General features: G+C 45.2%; 1 protein-coding gene across 23 annotated transcripts in view; it reads left to right on the forward strand.

Annotated features, from left to right (window-relative positions):
• The first annotated feature begins 927 nt into the window (after positions 1–927).
• Positions 928–17,968, forward strand: part of OBSCN (obscurin, cytoskeletal calmodulin and titin-interacting RhoGEF) — a 305,008-nt gene continuing 287,967 nt past the window's right edge. For all 23 annotated transcript variants that reach the window (XM_030549887.1, XM_030549891.1, XM_030549889.1 and 20 more), the window contains exon 1: positions 928–1,145. The gene's annotated coding sequence lies outside the window, so the exon portion shown is untranslated. The remainder of the gene's footprint in view (positions 1,146–17,968) is intronic.

Genomic DNA, 17,968 nt, shown 5'->3' on the forward strand with positions numbered 1-17,968 from the left:
TTGCTGCAGGATGGCTACCTTTAGATCTGCTATTGCCTGTTAGTCTATAAGGTGCCACAGGACTCTTTGCTGCTTTTACAGATCCAGACTAACACGGCTACCCCTCTGACACCATTCAGTGTTGTGCATTATCAACAGTTATTGACTAAGTTCCAACTGTGGAATCTTCCTCAGCAGGAATGTGTAGACTAGAATGAATTCTTGGATTCGAGGCTGTGTTTGAGGAAGTGGTAGTTGGGCAAATGACTTTTTTACTTGTAACACGAGACAATATGACCAGGAGTCACAGAGGGAGAAAATCTGCAATCTCACTATGCCGTTTTTGCAGAGTCAGTTTTCAGAGCAGAAGCACACTTTAATATTTGGAGAAAGAGTGGCACCGTCAGTTTTGTTCATTTGCTGTTTATTTGTTGTTCTGCAAATGTCCTTGGTCAAAAAAGCGAACCCTAAAATGAGCTCTTTCTTCCATAAACCCCGTTACTGATCTGAAAGGGAATTCCTGTTTTTCCTAAGGGAGACACTTGTTAACACAGATAAACTTTGCCAACAGCCTGTTCTCCTGTCCCTGTTTAACAGCTATCACTTGGCTCTAGGATACACACTTGAGAAGCAGTCCTGACGAATCCTGGCGCCACAGTCTGTTACACACACACACACACACACACACACACACACACACACACACACACACACACACACACACACCTCTGCTGATTTTTTTTTCTTCTTTGGATGGGCCGATTGAGTCCCTAGAACTATGCCCTTTCGCCTCTCTACCAGATGAAATTTAATCTCTCCAGTAAATGACACCCAGGGCTATTTTGGAGCTGGGAGGCAGAAGGAGAGCAAAGCACGTCAGCAATTCGAGTGGAGGAGGACAGCCAGGGGGAGAGGTGGGGCGGGGGTGACACAGCTTACACCCCAAGCAGTGGAGACACTGCAGGGGAACTAAGGGACCTTTTACTGCACGTCTGCACCATTGCTGGGGTTTCTGTTTTATTTACTGGAAGGGAGGGGGGACCAAAACCCAGATGGTCTCCCCATGTCCCCCACACCTCATTTTCCCCCTTTTCTCTCAGTAAGGATCTGCTTTCCCTCACCCCGATGAGAGCCACTTGCCTCCTCAGACTCTGACAAGACTCCAGGTAAGGTCCTGAGGGTGTATGTTGGGGAGCAGCTCATCTGAGGAAGGCAGAGGGACTTGATCATGGCTGAGGGAGGAAGGAGGTGATTTTGGAGTCCACGTTAATTACATCTGAGTATTTATTTCCTTGTTAAAGGTATTTGAGGTAAAAGATGACAAAGCTGAAGGTCAAGGAGACATTGGCCTGAGCAATATTTGGATTGTTTCACTGGATTATTTTGCCTGGGCGACCAGGAGACTAAAGAACAGCCTCCAAAAGAGATATGGAAAGATGGAGAAAAGAGGGTTGGAGAGGTTACTTGCAGGGGGATTAACTTTGACCTTCGGAGCTTGTGGATGTCAACCTGTGGAACAGATGGGCTTGGTGTGGGGGGTGGGGAAGCTGGGTGTTGAGAGGGAGGGATTTTATTTTATTTCATTTCCAAGGCATAAAACCAAGTGTTGCTTTTTTCTTGGATAAGTTTTTCACTGAGCTCCTCTCTGTCCCCATGTCGGTGCCAATTCAAGCTGCAACCCCCCCACTCTCAGCTCGCATTTCTGCAAATGGCTCTGAGGAGAGATGGAGCCGGACAGCTGGGGCTATTTTCAGAGTGACAGCTCAGGGCAATGGAGCGGGCGCGATGGCAGTGACATCCACCTTTTAAAATACAAGCATGTTTCTGGAGAATGCCGTTGTCACAAAGGGGATTTTTCTTTTTCTGTGTGTCTTTTTGTTTTATTTTGAGAATGACAAAACTTTCTGGGTGGTCTGGCTGTTTGAAAATGTTAAAAGGTTATTTTTTTACAGCTGGGTGTTAACTGTACATTTTAAGATATGGCTCTAAAGGAGATTGGGATTGTTCTGATCTCGGGTTTTGGTTTGGGCCTATCGTGTGTGTGATAGATAGATTAGATTGCCACATTACAGTATTGCTAACCTCAAGCATTCAAAAATCGTGACTCAGCCATAAAAGAGAAATCCTGAGATTCTTAAAGTTGGGGATCTTTTCCTTGGTTTACTGGTTGCTGAATATTTAGTGTGCTTTAGGGTTACATTTTCAGTCTTTTTTCTGCAACCACCAGGGCTAGAAAAGTACTGCTTTTAAAAATGAAAGCCGCAATTGTCACAAGAATAGCTTGTCTCCGGCGCTGGGGCAGCAGGGAAACACCAAATAGTGCAAGACTTGTGATAAAACTTACGAGGGTTATGACTCCCATGAATTGCTAGTTATGACCCTGGCAAGCTATGGTAGTATCCCTCTCCCATCCCTCCCACTTTGCTGTTTTCCTCAGTGCCAAAGGGCAGGAATGATGATTCCCAAACTCCAGAAGCTCCAATATATTATCTATTTATGCATCATCGTGTCAGCATGTGTGATGATGGCTTGCAGTACATGATTCTGTACAGAAAAATAAAAGGTACGGATCCTGCCTCAACAAATTAACTAAGGGCCTGGTCCTGCAAGATGCTGAGTGCTCACTGAAGTCAGTGGGAATTGGTGCTGAGCACCTTGCAGGAGTGAGTCCCAAATTAGGCCCCATCCTGGAATGAGGTCCGTGTGGGTGGAACCCTGCACTTTCACGGAGCTCATTGGAGGATCAACGCTGTTTAAGGACTGAGGGGGAAAGAACAATGGATGGAGAGGGATGAAGTTTTCAAAAAATAAGACCATCTAGGGCCCTGATCCAGCCGATGAGTTTAGGCACCTGAATCACCTCATTGATGTCTATGGTCTCACATGCTTAATGTTAAGCACATAATTAAGAGCTTGTCTGATTGGGGAGCTGGGGGTGTTGTTTCTGGAGTGTGCACATGCTGTGTTAGTTCTGGGGGGTTTTGTAATATTTTATTTAATTTAGTTGCACTCGATTAGTCATCAGAAATGTCCAGGCTGCTGTGGCTCAGCAGTAGAGGTTATTAAAGCTAAGGGGAAGGACATTCCATCCACTCCCTTTAACTGACCTTTGAGGATGCCAGGTGGTTATGCTGTCTCTTACGACTGTGTAAATCTGTAGTAATTCCATTGGCTTCAGTGGAGTTACTCCAAATTTAAACTGGCACAACTGAGATGAAAATCTGGCCTCTCAGGCCATGTCTACATCTAAAATTTTGCAGCGCTGGTTGTTACAGCTGTATTAGTACAGCTGTATAGGGCCAGCGCTGCAGAGTGGCCACACTTACAGCAACCAGCGCTGCAAGTGGTGTTAGATGTGGCCACACTGCAGCGCTGTTGGGCGGCTTCAAGGGGGGTTCGGGGAACGCGAGAGCAAACCGGGAAAGGAGACCAGCTTCGCCGTGGTTTGCTCTCGCGTTCCCCGAACCACCCTGCAAACCGCAGGGAAGGAGACCTGCTTGCTCGGGGGTTCGGGGAACGAGAGAGCAAACCGGGAAAGGAGACCAGCTTAGCCGCGGTTTGCTCTCGCGTTCCCCGAACCACCCTGCAAACCGCAGGGAAGGAGACCTGCTTGCTCGGGGGTTCGGGGAACGCGAGAGCAAGCCGGGGAAGGAGACCAGCTTCGCCGCGGTTTGCTCTCGCGTTCCCGGAACCACCCAGCAAACCTCAGGGAAGGAGACCTGCTTGCTCGGGGTTCGGGGAACGCGAGAGCAAGCTGGGGAAGGAGACCAGTTTGATTACCAGAGGCTTCCTCGGTGATGCTGGGATACCTGCTTATTCCACGGAGGTCAAGAAAAGCGCTGGTAAGTGTCTATACTTGATTACCAGCGCTGGATCACCAGCGCTGGATCCTCTACACCCGAGACAAAACGGGAGTACGGCCAGCGCTGCAAACAGGGAGTTGCAGCGCTGGTGGTGCCCTGCAGATGTGTACACCTCCTAAGTTGCAGCGCTGTAACTCCCTCACCAGCGCTGCAACTTTCTGATGTAGACAAGCCCTCAGTTATGGACGCTAGTGCTCCTGTGAAATGGTCACCAATGAGTTCTGCCACATTTAAGGCTTTTAGAGTAAAATTCAGCCCAGGTCAGATGATCTTTGCATACATCATTTAAGTAAGGGTGTGAGTGGTAGACAGAGACATCTGCAGGTCATTTGCACTAGTGTGAATGTCATCCTTGCACATTCAGTCTGGTGTAATGTTTGGCTCTGTCCATTGATTATGGAGCCACTTGAATAGCTCTGTAGTTAAGTTTGCAGCTGGCGTGGAATGCTTGCCTTGGGGCTTTCACTTGTTTGTTTGTTTAGTAAAGCTAGCTCGTTCCCTGGGAGATCATGAAAGGTAACAGGGCAGATGGATCACTGCAGTTTGCCACTAGCAGCTCTTCCATAGACTTCAGTGGAAATCAGCACTTCCTTACTTCGTTGTCCATATTACTTTTCTTCCCAGTTCAACATTTCAATGATGTGTTTATTTTATATAAAACAATCTGTCAGACTGTTGCATGTGAATCACAAAATAACAGTATTTTTATTTTATTTTATCTGATGACATTTGGGGTGTGTTTTTTTCTGAAAGTTCCAGCTCCAAGAGTCAAGTGATTATATGAGACTCTCAGCTATCTTTTTTTTTTAAACTAAGTTTCTAGCCGTCATTACTGCAGAGAAAAGCTTGGAAATGTTACCTCCAAAGTCTCAAAAGCTAGAAAGTACAGAAAAAGGCACCAGATTTAATATTTTAAAAATATCTCATGATTTTTGAACATGTGGGATTGTCACTAGTGTTGTACAGTGTAACATAGAGTGGTAAAGAATAAACAATTATTGTTGTCCTCAGTCAAACTTGACTTCTCATGGCTTTTTAAAGGACAGAGTGAAAGCTGACTCAGGATTTCAGGATGTGACCCATATGTAGCAATCTGCATGGAACTTGGAGGGAGGAACACTGGTTGCAGGAAGGAAGAGTTTGGAGGAGGCACCCGGAAATCAGTCTGTGGGCATATGGTTAGAATGCTAGCTGCAGCTGTAGCGCCTGCGTAAATAGTTTTCTTAATAAAGAGCCAGTTTAGTTTTAGAAACACAAAGTCCTCTCATGTTACTACCCAGCATGCGGTACATAAAATATGGCGGCACTAGTCAGCCTAGTGAGACTGACAGCAAGGAAGAGAGTGTGACTAACAGTCAAACAAAGTAGCACCTGGAAACAGAGCAAATAGGCAGCATGGAGGTCTTTGGCCATCAGGAGGTGCCATTTTCTGGCAACACCTCTGGTTTTGGCTAAGATTTTACCTTGCATAGTTAGAAATCCACCTCACGCCTGCCTAACATTTTTAAAGCTACTGGTTACAAATGTTCATAACATATACACAAATTTACCTCAGGATGAATTTTAATGGATATATAGTCCAGTCCTCATCACACCTCACAATCACATTTGTACCTGGTCACTCAGATAGCGACTTTTTGGCAGGTCTCTGTTGAGTTCTGGGACAGACCTCGGGTCTCGTATATGGTTGTCACATGGACTTTTTTAACTTTCCCTCCCTCAGTGTTTCCTCAGCTTTTCTGTGCTCTTTGCATGATGCAGACAAAGGCTAGGAATTTCAAAACGCCACTGGTTTCAGAAGTACCTAGATTTTTGCTGGGATTTGCTCAGCAGATTCATAGATGTGAAGGCCAGAAGGTGATAACCTAATCCAGGGGTTGGCAACCTGCGGCATGCGTGCCAAAGGCAGCATGTGAGCTGATTTTTAGTTGCACTTTGCTGCCAGCCGGGGTCCCGGCTCCTGGCCCCACACAGCCCACTGCCGGCCTGGATGAACAGAACCCCGGGCTGGCAGCGGGCTGAGCGGGGCCGGCAGCTGGGACCCCGGCTGGCAGGCGCCGGCGGACGGAACCCCAGACTGGCAGCAGGCTGAGCGGGACCGGCAGCCGGGATCCCGGCTGGCAGGCGCTGGCGGACGGAACCCCAGACTGGCAGTGGGCTGAGCGGGGCCGGCAGCCGGGACCCCAGACTGGCAGCAGGCTGAGTGGCTCAGCCCACTGCCGGTCGGGGTTCCATCTGCCACCTCCACTGCTGGTCTGGGGTTCCATCCACCGGCTCCTGCCAGCTGGGGTCCCGGCCACTGGCCCTGCTCAGCCCACTGCCAGTCTGGGGTTCTGTTCGCCGGCCCCTGTAAATGTAAAATGTATGACTGACACGCGAAACCTTAAATTACAGTAAATAAATGAAGACTTGGCACACCACTTCTCAAAGGTCGTCGACCCCTAACAAACCTCCTGTATGTGACAGGCCAGAGAATTGTATCTAGTGCCTCCTGTAGTGAAGCAATACCTTGTATTGTGCTCTTAACTCCCTTTTCACATTCCCCACCCAACTTCTTTGATGCCAGTTTTGTCCCCTTTGCAATGGGTTACAGAGCAAGGCTGGGATGAAGTACATTGCTAAAAAAAAACCAAAAACCAAAAAAAACAAAGCCCAGAACTATTTTTTGTCTACTTATAGGCCTGATGCTGCCAAGTGCTTAGGACCTCCTGCAAAGTCAATGGGAGTTGAGGGTGCTTACCAATTTATTGGACTGGGCCCTGAATTAGCATAGATGTACGTAGCCCCATACATCTTTTTTGTATATATTTATTAAGCTTTTCAATCTTTTTTCTTAAAACAAACCAGACAAAGTCTAGGTGCCAACCTATACAAAAGATACAGAAATACGAGCTGCCAGAAACAGGAAAAGACCAAGATATTTTCACAGTGCTTAGATTCCCATGTATTAATTATAATATTTCCAGCACACAGATTTTTATGGCACATATCACACAATTAAAAAAAAAATCAAAGTCGAGGGGAAATGGTGGTGTATGGGAGGGTGCAGAAGAGACAAAGAGGAAAGGGGACATGGAGGGAGTGTGTGGATTTACCTCCTGTGTGGCTCTGTACAACCCCAGTGGTTAGGGTACTAGCTTTGGAGACCCAGGTTCAATTTGCTGTTTCACCACAGACTTCCTGTGTGATTTTGGGGGTTGGACTAAGTGACCTCCTGAGGTCTCTTCCAACCCTCATCTTCTATGATTCTAAGTAATATAATCGCTCTGTGCCTCAGTTTCCCTACCACACAGGCATGTTGTGATGATAAAAACATTAGCAATTGTGAAGTACTTTGAGAACTATGGTTGAAAAGAGCTATGCATCATTTTATTATTATCAGAAAGTAATGTCCTCTCATGAAGATTTTACTCTTGGGAAGAGTAAAGGGGGAGATAAGGAATGGAATGAGGAGGACCTGGCTTGTCATGTTGTACCTTTAAAGAAAGTTTAGGGATAGGCCATGGATTGATTCATTTGTTGTTTTAATTAATGAGTCTACGCACTGGTTTGTGTTGCCCCAGTGTAGTGGTCCATATAGCTAGGCATTGTGCTATTTAGTAACAACAGATCAGTTGCATCGTCTCAGGGGATAACTTATTATGATCAATCAGGGCCCTGTGCCTGCATAAAGAAACCCACTGCCTTAACAGCAAAGCATCTGTAGCCCTCTTGTTCAGCAGTGTCTCTTTCCAGGAGCACTTTAAACCCTCTTGCTCCGTGGCCTGTACTGGCTGCTGACTGGTTCCCAAATTGATTCTGAGATAGGGGATTTGATCTGAAAAACCTGAGGCCTGCCTAAGAGGCCCCCCACTCTTCGTGTGACACCTTGCCTCAGTGGCTATCAGCAAGGTTGCCTGAGGTGATGCTCCTTGGTAGAAGAGAGAGGAAGTGGCTGGCAGGGCAATCTCTGTTAGGGCTCTGGACTTTTTTAACTCACTTCCTTCTGAGGGAAATTCTGACCCCTTTCAAGTCACTGGGAGTTTTGCCATTGATGTCAACCGGACCAGGAACTCACCCCTGGTCTTGAACTGCCCATGTTTGTTACCCTACAGGGTGTGCTAAAAGACCTACCCTTTCTCTCTTGCTTTCGTGGAAAGGGGTGTGGGGTAGGGAGGGGTAGCAGTGGGGTAGGGACTCGAGGAGGTGGATTAGTTGTGGTTAGATTTATGATGTTGCTGAGATACTTGATTTCATTGGGGGTAATTGATGGGTCTGTTTCACTTTCTTTCCTTATTTTTTTTTTTTAAGACAAGTGAATTCACAGCACCTATATTGCAGGGTAATGAAAATCCATATAAATGAATGAATGTATAAGTCCAATTTTGACACATTAATGTAAAACCAGACTACCACTCTAGCCCTCAGTGCATTTGTAGATAGCAGTATGTAGGTGAAGACATGGTCCCTCCCCTACATGCTGAACTGGGGAGGTGATATTGGATAGGTATGATGAATATTGTAAAATGTACAAGACAAACTGAAATGGGCATTTTACGCTGACTTCACTTGATAAAGTTTAGTTAAGGTCTCGTTCCAGTAGTAGCAAAATCTTTTGCCTATGAGACTTAGGGCTTGTCTACATCAGAAAGTTGCAGCGCTGGTGAGGGAGTTACAGCGCTGCAACTTTGAAGGTGTACACATCTGCAGGGCACCACCAGCGCTGCAACTCCCTGTTTGCAGCGCTGGCCGTACTCCCGTTTTGTCTCGGGTGTAGAGGATCCAGCGCTGGTGATCCAGCGCTGGTAATCCAATGTAGACACTTACTAGCGCTTTTCTTGACCTCCGTGGAAGGAGGAAGCCTCTGGTAATCAAGCTGGTCTCCTTTCCCGGTTTGCTCTCTCGTTCCCAGAACCCCGAGCAAGCAGGTCTCCTTCCCTGCGGTTTGCAGGGTGGTTCGGGGAACGCGAGAGCAAACCGCGGCGAAGCTGGTCTCCTTTCCCGGTTTGCTCTCTCGTTCCCGGAACCCCGAGCAAGCAGGTCTCCTTCCCTGCGGTTTGCTGGGTGGCTCCGGGAACGCGAGAGCAAACCGCGGCGAAGCTGGTCTCCTTCCCCGGCTTGCTCTCGCGTTCCCCGAACCCCCGAGCAAGCAGGTCTCCTTCCCTGCGGTTTGCAGGGTGGTTCGGGGAACGCGAGAGCAAACCGCGGCTAAGCTGGTCTCCTTTCCCGGTTTGCTCTCTCGTTCCCCGAACCCCCGAGCAAGCAGGTCTCCTTCCCTGCGGTTTGCAGGGTGGTTCGGGGAACGCGAGAGCAAACCGCGGCGAAGCTGGTCTCCTTTCCCGGTTTGCTCTCTCCTTCCTGGAACCCCGAGCAAGCAGGTCTCCTTCCCTGCGGTTTGCTGGCTGGCTCCGGGAACGCGAGAGCAAACCGCGGCGAAGCTGGTCTCCTTTCCCGGTTTGCTCTCGCGTTCCCGGAACCCCCCTTGAAGCCGCCCAACAGCGCTGCAGTGTGGCCACATCTAACACCACTTGCAGCGCTGGTTGCTGTAAGTGTGGCCACTCTGCAGCGCTGGCCCTATACAGCTGTACTAATACAGCTGTAACAACCAGCGCTGCAAAATTTTAGATGTAGACATGGCCTTAGTGTGGTGCTTGTGGCATATTTATACCATGTTTGAACTTGGAAGAGTCTGAATCAATTTCTTTGTTTATTGATCTTTTTCATGGGTTGGGCTGTAGAAGAGACCACACTTGTTAACGCTGCATGATCTGCATATACTGTCTTGTCTGCATATCTATCTATCCATCATTTCTAAGATGCCTGCCATTGTGGTACAATATGCTGTCACCTGCTCATTTTAGTGAGCAGCACTCTTTTTTTTATAGCAATGTTGCAAGCTGAGCAGGAGGCAAATGCCCAAGCCCAAGGCTAATACTTTCCAGAATGCCCCAATTTCATCTCTCTCTCTCCTCTCTTTATTTTGCTAGATGATATAGCACATTTCATAGAAAATTTTCTCCAACATTTTTTGTTGAAAAAATGAAAACTGAATGTACTTTTTAATTTTATTTTAAATTTTTTATATATTTATTTACTTGTTTGGCATTGAGAGAGCAAACATGGAAGTGTTTGGGTTTAAAACTGAAAACCTTCTGTTTTTGGTGGCCAAAAACTGGAAAAAAAATTGTCAAGTCTCACCATGCAATTAGAGGCAGTGTTTTCAGGGTTGAATGCAGAGGTTGGAAAAATGCCTTACAACTTTCCAAATTTTCATTGAACATATACTCTATCTTATTCCCTTGATACTTTCTCCAAGGAGCTAAAGATATGGCCCTGGAAGCACTCTATGTACTAAAGTCAGATGGAGTGCTACACACTGAAAACCTCCTGGATCAAACCCTCCTGACTCCATCACATGCAGGTTCCTGAATGCAGTAACATGATGGAACATCCCCTGATAATTTCTCTGCAACTGGTGATGTGTAGCACCCCACTGTAGACACAAGTATATTTGTATTCCCACAGTACCTAGGAGCCCTAGTCAGGGGCCAGTGCTAGGTGCTGTAGAAACATAGAATCATAGAATATCAGGATTGGAAGGGACCTCAGGAGATCATCTAGTCCAACCCCCTGCTCAAAGCAGGACCAATCCCCAAATTGCCCCCTCAAGGATTGAGCTCACAACCCTGGGTTTAGGAGGCCAATGCTCAAACCATTGAGCTAGCCCTCCCCCCATAGGACAAAATGGCAGTCCCCATCCCAGAGAGCTGACAACCAAACAGATGTTTGCAAAAATTATATTTTGGCGACTGATTAAATCTCAAATATTCTAATTTGAAAAATGATAGATTTCAACTTTCACTCTTGGTATCTCCAAAATGCCTTTGAATGATTTAAATCAATATTTAACTCTTTCAGTAAAAAACCACCATCTTTCACAATACACTATATCTAGTGCATAAAATCAGCCTTTAGGATAGGGAAAATGTTAATTTTTAATACTTCATTTTCCCCCTGCTACTTTAAGTATTTTTCTCAATCTCTGGATTTCGTCTAGCTGACCTGATTGGTGGGTCGTCACCAGCACATTAATGCAGTGCCCCACAGCATGTGCCTGGCATGCTGCTAAATTTCCATGAAACTGTTTTTGTGAGAGCAATTTTCTTTTTGTAATAGCCTGCCTGTCTGTCATCTGCATATATGTGTATTTATGCATGCAGTGTTGTTGTAGCCATGAAAGCAACAAGGGGGGAGGGTGAAGTAATATATTTTATTGGACCAACTTCTGTTGGTGAGAGAGACAAGCTTTTGAGCTTAAGCCCCACCTGAGTGGGCTGAGACAAATCCTTGCAAAGGACAGCAGCTGGCTGCAATGGGGGAAGATGTTCAAGAAGAATCTCTCTGGGGATTGGTTCTGCTTTGAGCAGGGGGTGGGACTAGATGACCTCCTGGGGTCCCTTCCAACCCTGAGATTTATGATTCTATGAACAAAGACTGCTAGGAATAAGCAGGCTCCAGTCGTGTCCTGGGATTTGAGACTAAGATTCCAGCTGGGAAGGGCTGGGAGTAGCCTACTAAGTCAGGAGAGATCCTGGGCAAGCAAGGGAAAGAGTGAAAGCTTTCCAGGCAAGGATGCCAGGGAGCAGGAAGCAAAATGTTAATTCAGGACTTGGAGTTATTGGCTGTGAATAAACTCACACTCCAGAAAGGGGTATTTTGACCTCAGAAAAGTGTGTGGAGTCTGTGTTAGGAGCTCTTTGAGGGAGAAATTATTAGCAGGACGCCACAGACACACTCTTGGCCACAAGGTCGTGCTTGGGTAGTTGCCAACCCTGTTATAGCCCCTCACTACTGAATGCTGCACAATCACAATTGGATTTTATCTTTTCAACACCCCTGAGAGGCAGGGAATTGCTATTATGCCCATTGTACAGATGAGGAACTGAGGCCCAGAGAGATTAGGTGACTCATCCAACGTCACACGGGAAGTTTGCGGCTGAACAGGGAATGGAACCCAAATCTCCTGATTGCTCAGTCCTTCCTTCCTGCCACAGTGACAGGCACTATAGAAACTTATCTGAAATAATAAAGACAGTCTGTAGATTTGAATGTGTGAATCCTGCCCTGATAGTGGTGATAGAGAAAGGACAGTTCAGAATGATGGATCATAGAATCATAGAAGATTAGGGTTGGAGGAGACCTCAGGAGGTCACCTAGTCCAACCCCTGCTCAAGGCAGGACCAATCCCAACTAAATCATCTCAGCCAAGGCTTTGTCAAACCGGGCCTTAAAAACATCTAAGGAAGGAGATTCCACCACCTCCCTAGGCAACCCATTCCAGTGCTTCACCACCCTCCTAGTGAAAAGGTTTTTCCTAATATCCAACCTAAACCTCCCCCACTGCAACTTGAGACCATTACTCCTTGTTCTGTCATCTGCCTGCTACCATTGAGAACAGCCAAGCTCCATCCTCTTTGGAACCCCCCTTCAGGTAGTTGAAGGCTGCTATCAAATCCCCCCTCACTCTTCTCTTCTGCAGACTAAATAAGCCCAGTTCCCTCAGCCTCTCCTTGTAAGTCATGTGCTCCAGCCCCTAATCATATTAGTTGCCCTCCGCTGGATTCTCTCCAATTTGTCCACATCCTTTCTGTAGTGGGAGGCCCCAAACTGGACGCAATACTCCAGATGTGGCCTCATCAGTGTCGAATAGAGGGGAATAATCACTTCCCTCGATCTGCTGGCAATGCTGCTATTGATGCAGCCCAAGATGTCGTTAGCCTTCTTGGCAACAAGGGCACCCTGTTGACTCATATCCAGCTTCTCATCCACTGTAATCCCCAGGTGGTTTTCTGCAGAACTGCTGCTTAGGTAGTTGGTCCCCAGCCTGTAACAGTCCATGGGATTCTTCCGTCCTAAGTGCAGGACTCTGCACTTGTTCTTGTTGAACTTCATTAGATTTCTTTTAGCCCAATTGTCCAATTTGTCTAGGTCACTCTGGATCCTATCCCTACCCTCCAGCATATCTACCTCTCTCCCCAGCTCAGTGTCATCCACGAACTTGCTGAGGGTGCAATCCATCCCATCATCCAGATCATTAATAAAGATGTTGAACAAAACCAGCCCCAGAACACTCCACTTGATACCAGCTGCCAACTACACATCAAGCTGTTGATCATTACCCATTGAGCCCAACGATCTAGCCAGCTTTCTATCCACCTTATAGTCCATTCATCCAATCCATACTTTTTTAACTTACTGGCAAGAATAAAGTCAAGATATATCACATCCACTGCTTTCCCCATATCCACAGCACCAGTTGTTTCATCATAGAAGGCAATCAAGTTGGTCAGGCATGACTTGCCCTTCGTGAATCCATGTTGACTATTCCTGATCACATTCCTCTCCTCCAAGTGCTTCAAAATGGATTCCTTAAGGACATGCTCCATGATTTTTCCAGAGACTGAGGTGAGACTGAGTGGTCTGTAGTTCCCCAGATTCTCCTTCCCTTTTTTTTTAAAGATGGGCACTACATTAGCCTTTTTCCAATCGTCTGAGGCGATTGCTATTGTCTTCAATGAACTCTGGATTGCCCCCAGAGTGCATATGTACATCTTTTAACTACTGCTGTAATTTTCCCACTTGTAGTTATACAAGTATTTATGATAACTGTATTTTAAAGATTAAAAAATAATGTGGTGAAGGAGTTGAATTTCATAGTAGCCACAGGGTGTGCTAAAGATACTTGCAGAAACCTACGGGCCAATGTGGGACTGTCAATAACCTAGTCCCAGATTTGGACCTTAGCGTCCAAAATATGGGGGTTAGCATGAAAACCTCCAAGCTTAGTTACCAGCTCGGACCTGGTAGAGCTGCCACCACCCAAAAAATTAGAGTGTTTTGGGGCACTCTGGTCCCCCCAAACCTTCCCTGGGGACCCCAAGACCCAAATCCCTTGAGTCTCACAACAAAGGGAAATAAACCTTTTCCCTTCCCCCCTCCAGGTGTTCCTGGAGAGATACACAGAAGCAAACTCCGTGAATCTAAACAGAGGGACTCCACCCTCCCCGTTCCCAGCCTTGGAAAACAGAAGTACCGAGAGTTAATCTCTCTTCCCCCCTCACCCAGAGGGAATGCAAAGTCAGGCTAGTAAATCTCACACACACAGATTTCCCCCGACTTCTTCCTCCCACCAATTCCCTGGTGAATACAGACTCAATTCCCTGGAATTCCCCACTAAAGAAAACTCCAACAGGTCTTAAAAAGAAAGCTTTATATAAAAAGAAAGAAAAATACATAAAAATGGTCTCTCTGTATTAAGGTGACACATACAGGGTCATTTGCTTAAAAGAATATTGAATAAACAGCCTTATTCAAAAAGAATACAATTCAAAGCACTCCAGCAACTATATCTATGTAAATACAAAAGAAAATATAGAAATTACTATCTGATCTTTGTACTCACAACTTGGAAACAGAAGATTAGAAAGCAGGAAATAGAAATCACCCCTCATAGCCGAGAGAGCATACAGGCAGACAGAAGACCCAAGAACAAAGGACTCACACACAAACTTCCCTCCACCCAGAGTTGAAAAAATCCTGTTTCCTGATTGGTCCTCTGGTCAGGTGCTTCAGGTTACTTTTTTTTACAGGTGAAAGAGACATTAACCCTTAGCTATCTGTTTATGACAGGGACATGGTCCTGTATGTTTACTTTAGACAAGCAATGTTTCTTGACACTGTATTTCTCCTTATCTCAGGAGGGAAGTGTAAGCGGGTTTCTAAAGTCAGTATAAAGCCTATGAAGTCTGTGGTAGTAGCTTTAGGGTTCACTTCTCTTCAGACTGCAGCCACTAGGGGGCTGTCATGCACACAGGAACTGGTCCAACATTCTGTCTAGCACAAGGGTTCCCGAACTTTAACAACGTGTAAACCCCTTTCACTAAAATGTCAAGGCTTGCGAACCCCCTCCTAAAAATGAATATTTCCAGAGATTTTCTCCTTTACCTGAGTATAAATGATAAAAGCAGTGATCATGGAAATATAAAAAAAAATGACATGCTTATGATACACTATTTATTATTACAGTATTTTTATTACCTTATGAAAATGGCAACACTCTTCCCAGGTCTCACTTTCGTAGCTTGTATCAAGGCGCCTGTGTTTCATCAAGGAGTATCAGATGTGAAACAGCATGAAGGTATTTAAGAAGCCAACTCAAATAATTCCTCCTACACAAGCATTCAGGTCTTGAGTAGTCCAGGCAAACAATGCACAACGCACATTATAACAAAGCTAAACTTGTTCTTCGTAATAATTTAAAAAACAGTACTAGCTGCCTATTTAATTTTAAAAACAACAAAAAATATTCACCTCCTTTTCCATTTCTTATAAGGAGTCTTGAAGTTTAAATCTCCTTAGTGTGATAGATTATGCTTGCTTTGATCCGCTTAGCTCTTGGAAGTCCAGGGGCTCCGGGCTGTTGGCCCCATGCTGCCCAGGGTCCCTAAAGACAGCTCTGGCTGCCATTAGGGAATTTTTTCCCAAGAACTCCCTATAACATTTCACAAACCCCCAGGGGTTCATGAACCCCAGTTTGGGAACCACTGGTCTAGCAGAAAGCAATGGTGGTGAGGAAATGCATTTTTTCTCTTGAAAATTTTCTGTAAAAATGTTTTCATTTTCATAGAAAATTTTCTTCAACATTTTTTGTTGAAAAAATGAAAACTGAAGGTACTTTTTAAATTTTATTTTTAAATTTTGATATATTTATTTACTTGTTTGGCATTGAGAGAGCAAACATGGAAGTGTTTGGGTTTAAAACTGAAAACCTTCTGTTTTTGGTGGCCAAAAACAGGAAAAAAAATGGTTTGGGGAATTTGGATTTTTTTTTTTATGAAACCCTGAACATTTTCAGCAAAAAAGGAATTTTTTTCCTCACAAAAAATTCTGTTTTGTCAAAAAGCCATTTTCTGTCAAATGTTAAGTTTCCAATGAGCTTGAAAAGTGACACATTGCAGGAAGGAAGAGAAAATAATGTTTTATTAATGAATAATACAATCATTATAAAGTTTGTGTATGAAAGGAAGATGACATTAATTATTTGGTCCAGGTGGGCTTCTAAGGCCTTCCCAAATTTTCACGGATAGCTTTATTATTTCCCCATTCAAAAATAATCATAGTAAATACATTAATACAATTGCTGCAATTGTGAATCTACATATATCCGATGATTTCCTAGCACTTTACCAACATTTAATTGCATTTGGGAATTTGCATGCTGGTGTTTTGATCTCCAACTGGGGAAACAGATATTGATGATACATTTTTATTTGTAAGCATTATTTGTAGTATAGTGATGCTAGATGCTGTGCAAACACATTGTGACAGTGATGAGTTTACAGTCTTAATAGCTAAGGCAGACAAAGGGTGGAAGGGGAAACTGAGGCACAGAGCGCCAGAGTTAGTTGTTCAAGGTCACGCAGCAGGCCAGTGGCAGAGCTGGGAATAGAATCCAGGAGTCCTGATTCCTTGCTCAGAAAGTTTTGCTAAGTTTGGAGCTGATGTCAACATTGAAATATGAGTCAGAGGAGAGAAGGGGAAGAAAGCAGCTGTAGAAATGATGGATCTTTCTCTCGAGACTAAAGCAGATTTTTAGGCTTGGTTCTACTGATTTCCAATGTGTGTGTGTGGGGGGGAATCCTGAGCGCATTTGTCGTTGGGTGATTTGGTGGGTGGGTTGATGGCAGGCGGGGAAGCCAAACTGCTGCAGGATTATAGAGGATATTTCTGTCCCACTGACTGCCTAATGTTTCCTTTTGGAGTTATTGAGACGAACAGCAGTCCACCGTGCCAGTCATTGAACTGCTTTGTGTGGGAAGCTGAAGGTAAAAAAAATCAAGGACATAAAAAGATTGGCAATTATGACTAATTAGAGGCCTCAAAGATAGCTCAATGGGTCTTAGAATCCCCAACAGGGAAGGGTTCTTTGGCATGATAGGACTGAGTAGATATAGTAGCATACTGAATTGGGACTGACAGCGATTAAGTGCTTCAAATCATTTCAGGGGGTCTTCCCAAGAATCCAATAGAGGGCAAGCTTGTTTTTTATACTGAGTGCTAATCATGTTCCCAGTGGAGTTTTGCTCGTCAGCCATTAGATAGCTCTGTAGCCCTCCCTGTATTTGCTAGCCAAATCCATGAAGGAAGCTCCTTCACTTGTTCTCACTTAGGAAAAAGAGATTCCACCCAGCAGCAGAAAAACAACCAGCCAGGAATCCTTGTCAGGGTTAGTAAAGAAATGTGTGGAGACTCCCAAGGGGACATGTTGTGCTGTGCGGAATCCTTTGGGAAGTTCCAATGGGTTAATATCTGTAACGTTCCTCTTCAGTCCTGCAGAGGTGTATATGTGAACACTACATTAATGATTAGCACTGCTGCTAATTGCTTTTAACTTTCTCAAGACAAGGCAATGTCAGAATTCTCCTAACCTTCAGTTCCAAGCAGTACTTCAGTTATTTTCTCTCTGCTGATCTGTCTTTGAACAGCTGGGAGCTATCGTGCAGCAAGCATTTAAGGCAGCACAAAGTAGGCAGGCAACAAATGAGAAATCTTTCCGAGAGCTTTCAGCCAAACTTTTTTTGAGGAGCCTGACACCCATTTGGATTCAAACTTGCAGTCACCTTTGGAAATGCTCAAGCCATTATTCTGCATATTCTACAGGAGGTGCAAGTGGCTGCCACTCACTAGCTGTCCTCAGTGAGAAATTAGCCAGAGTTAAATGGTTGTCTTAAATAGCAGTTGGGGAATAAAGAGGATAATACCAATAATACACTAGGCTTGTCTGTCTGTCCTCCTAAACACTGCCCTCTGCTGGGTGGAATGTCCTTCTCAGGCCCATGCTAGTCCATGAAGGGGATGTTCTCTGCTGCCAACAGAGGACAAGACATGTGGAAGGGGAGGGAGAGGGACATAGAATGGATAAAGAGAAAAGCAGAGCAAGGTGGGAATGAAGAGGATAAAAAGAGATGAAGGGGAAATGTTGATGAAAGGATAGAAGGAGAACAAGTTCAGCGATGCAAAGGTGAGTGTGAAGAGAAGAGAGTGCGCGAAGAAGTATTCTTAATGTCACATTCCCACCAGTCCATAAA

Source organism: Gopherus evgoodei, chromosome 2 (assembly GCF_007399415.2).
Source record: "Gopherus evgoodei ecotype Sinaloan lineage chromosome 2, rGopEvg1_v1.p, whole genome shotgun sequence".
In the NCBI taxonomy this organism is placed as follows: domain Eukaryota; kingdom Metazoa; phylum Chordata; order Testudines; family Testudinidae; genus Gopherus; species Gopherus evgoodei.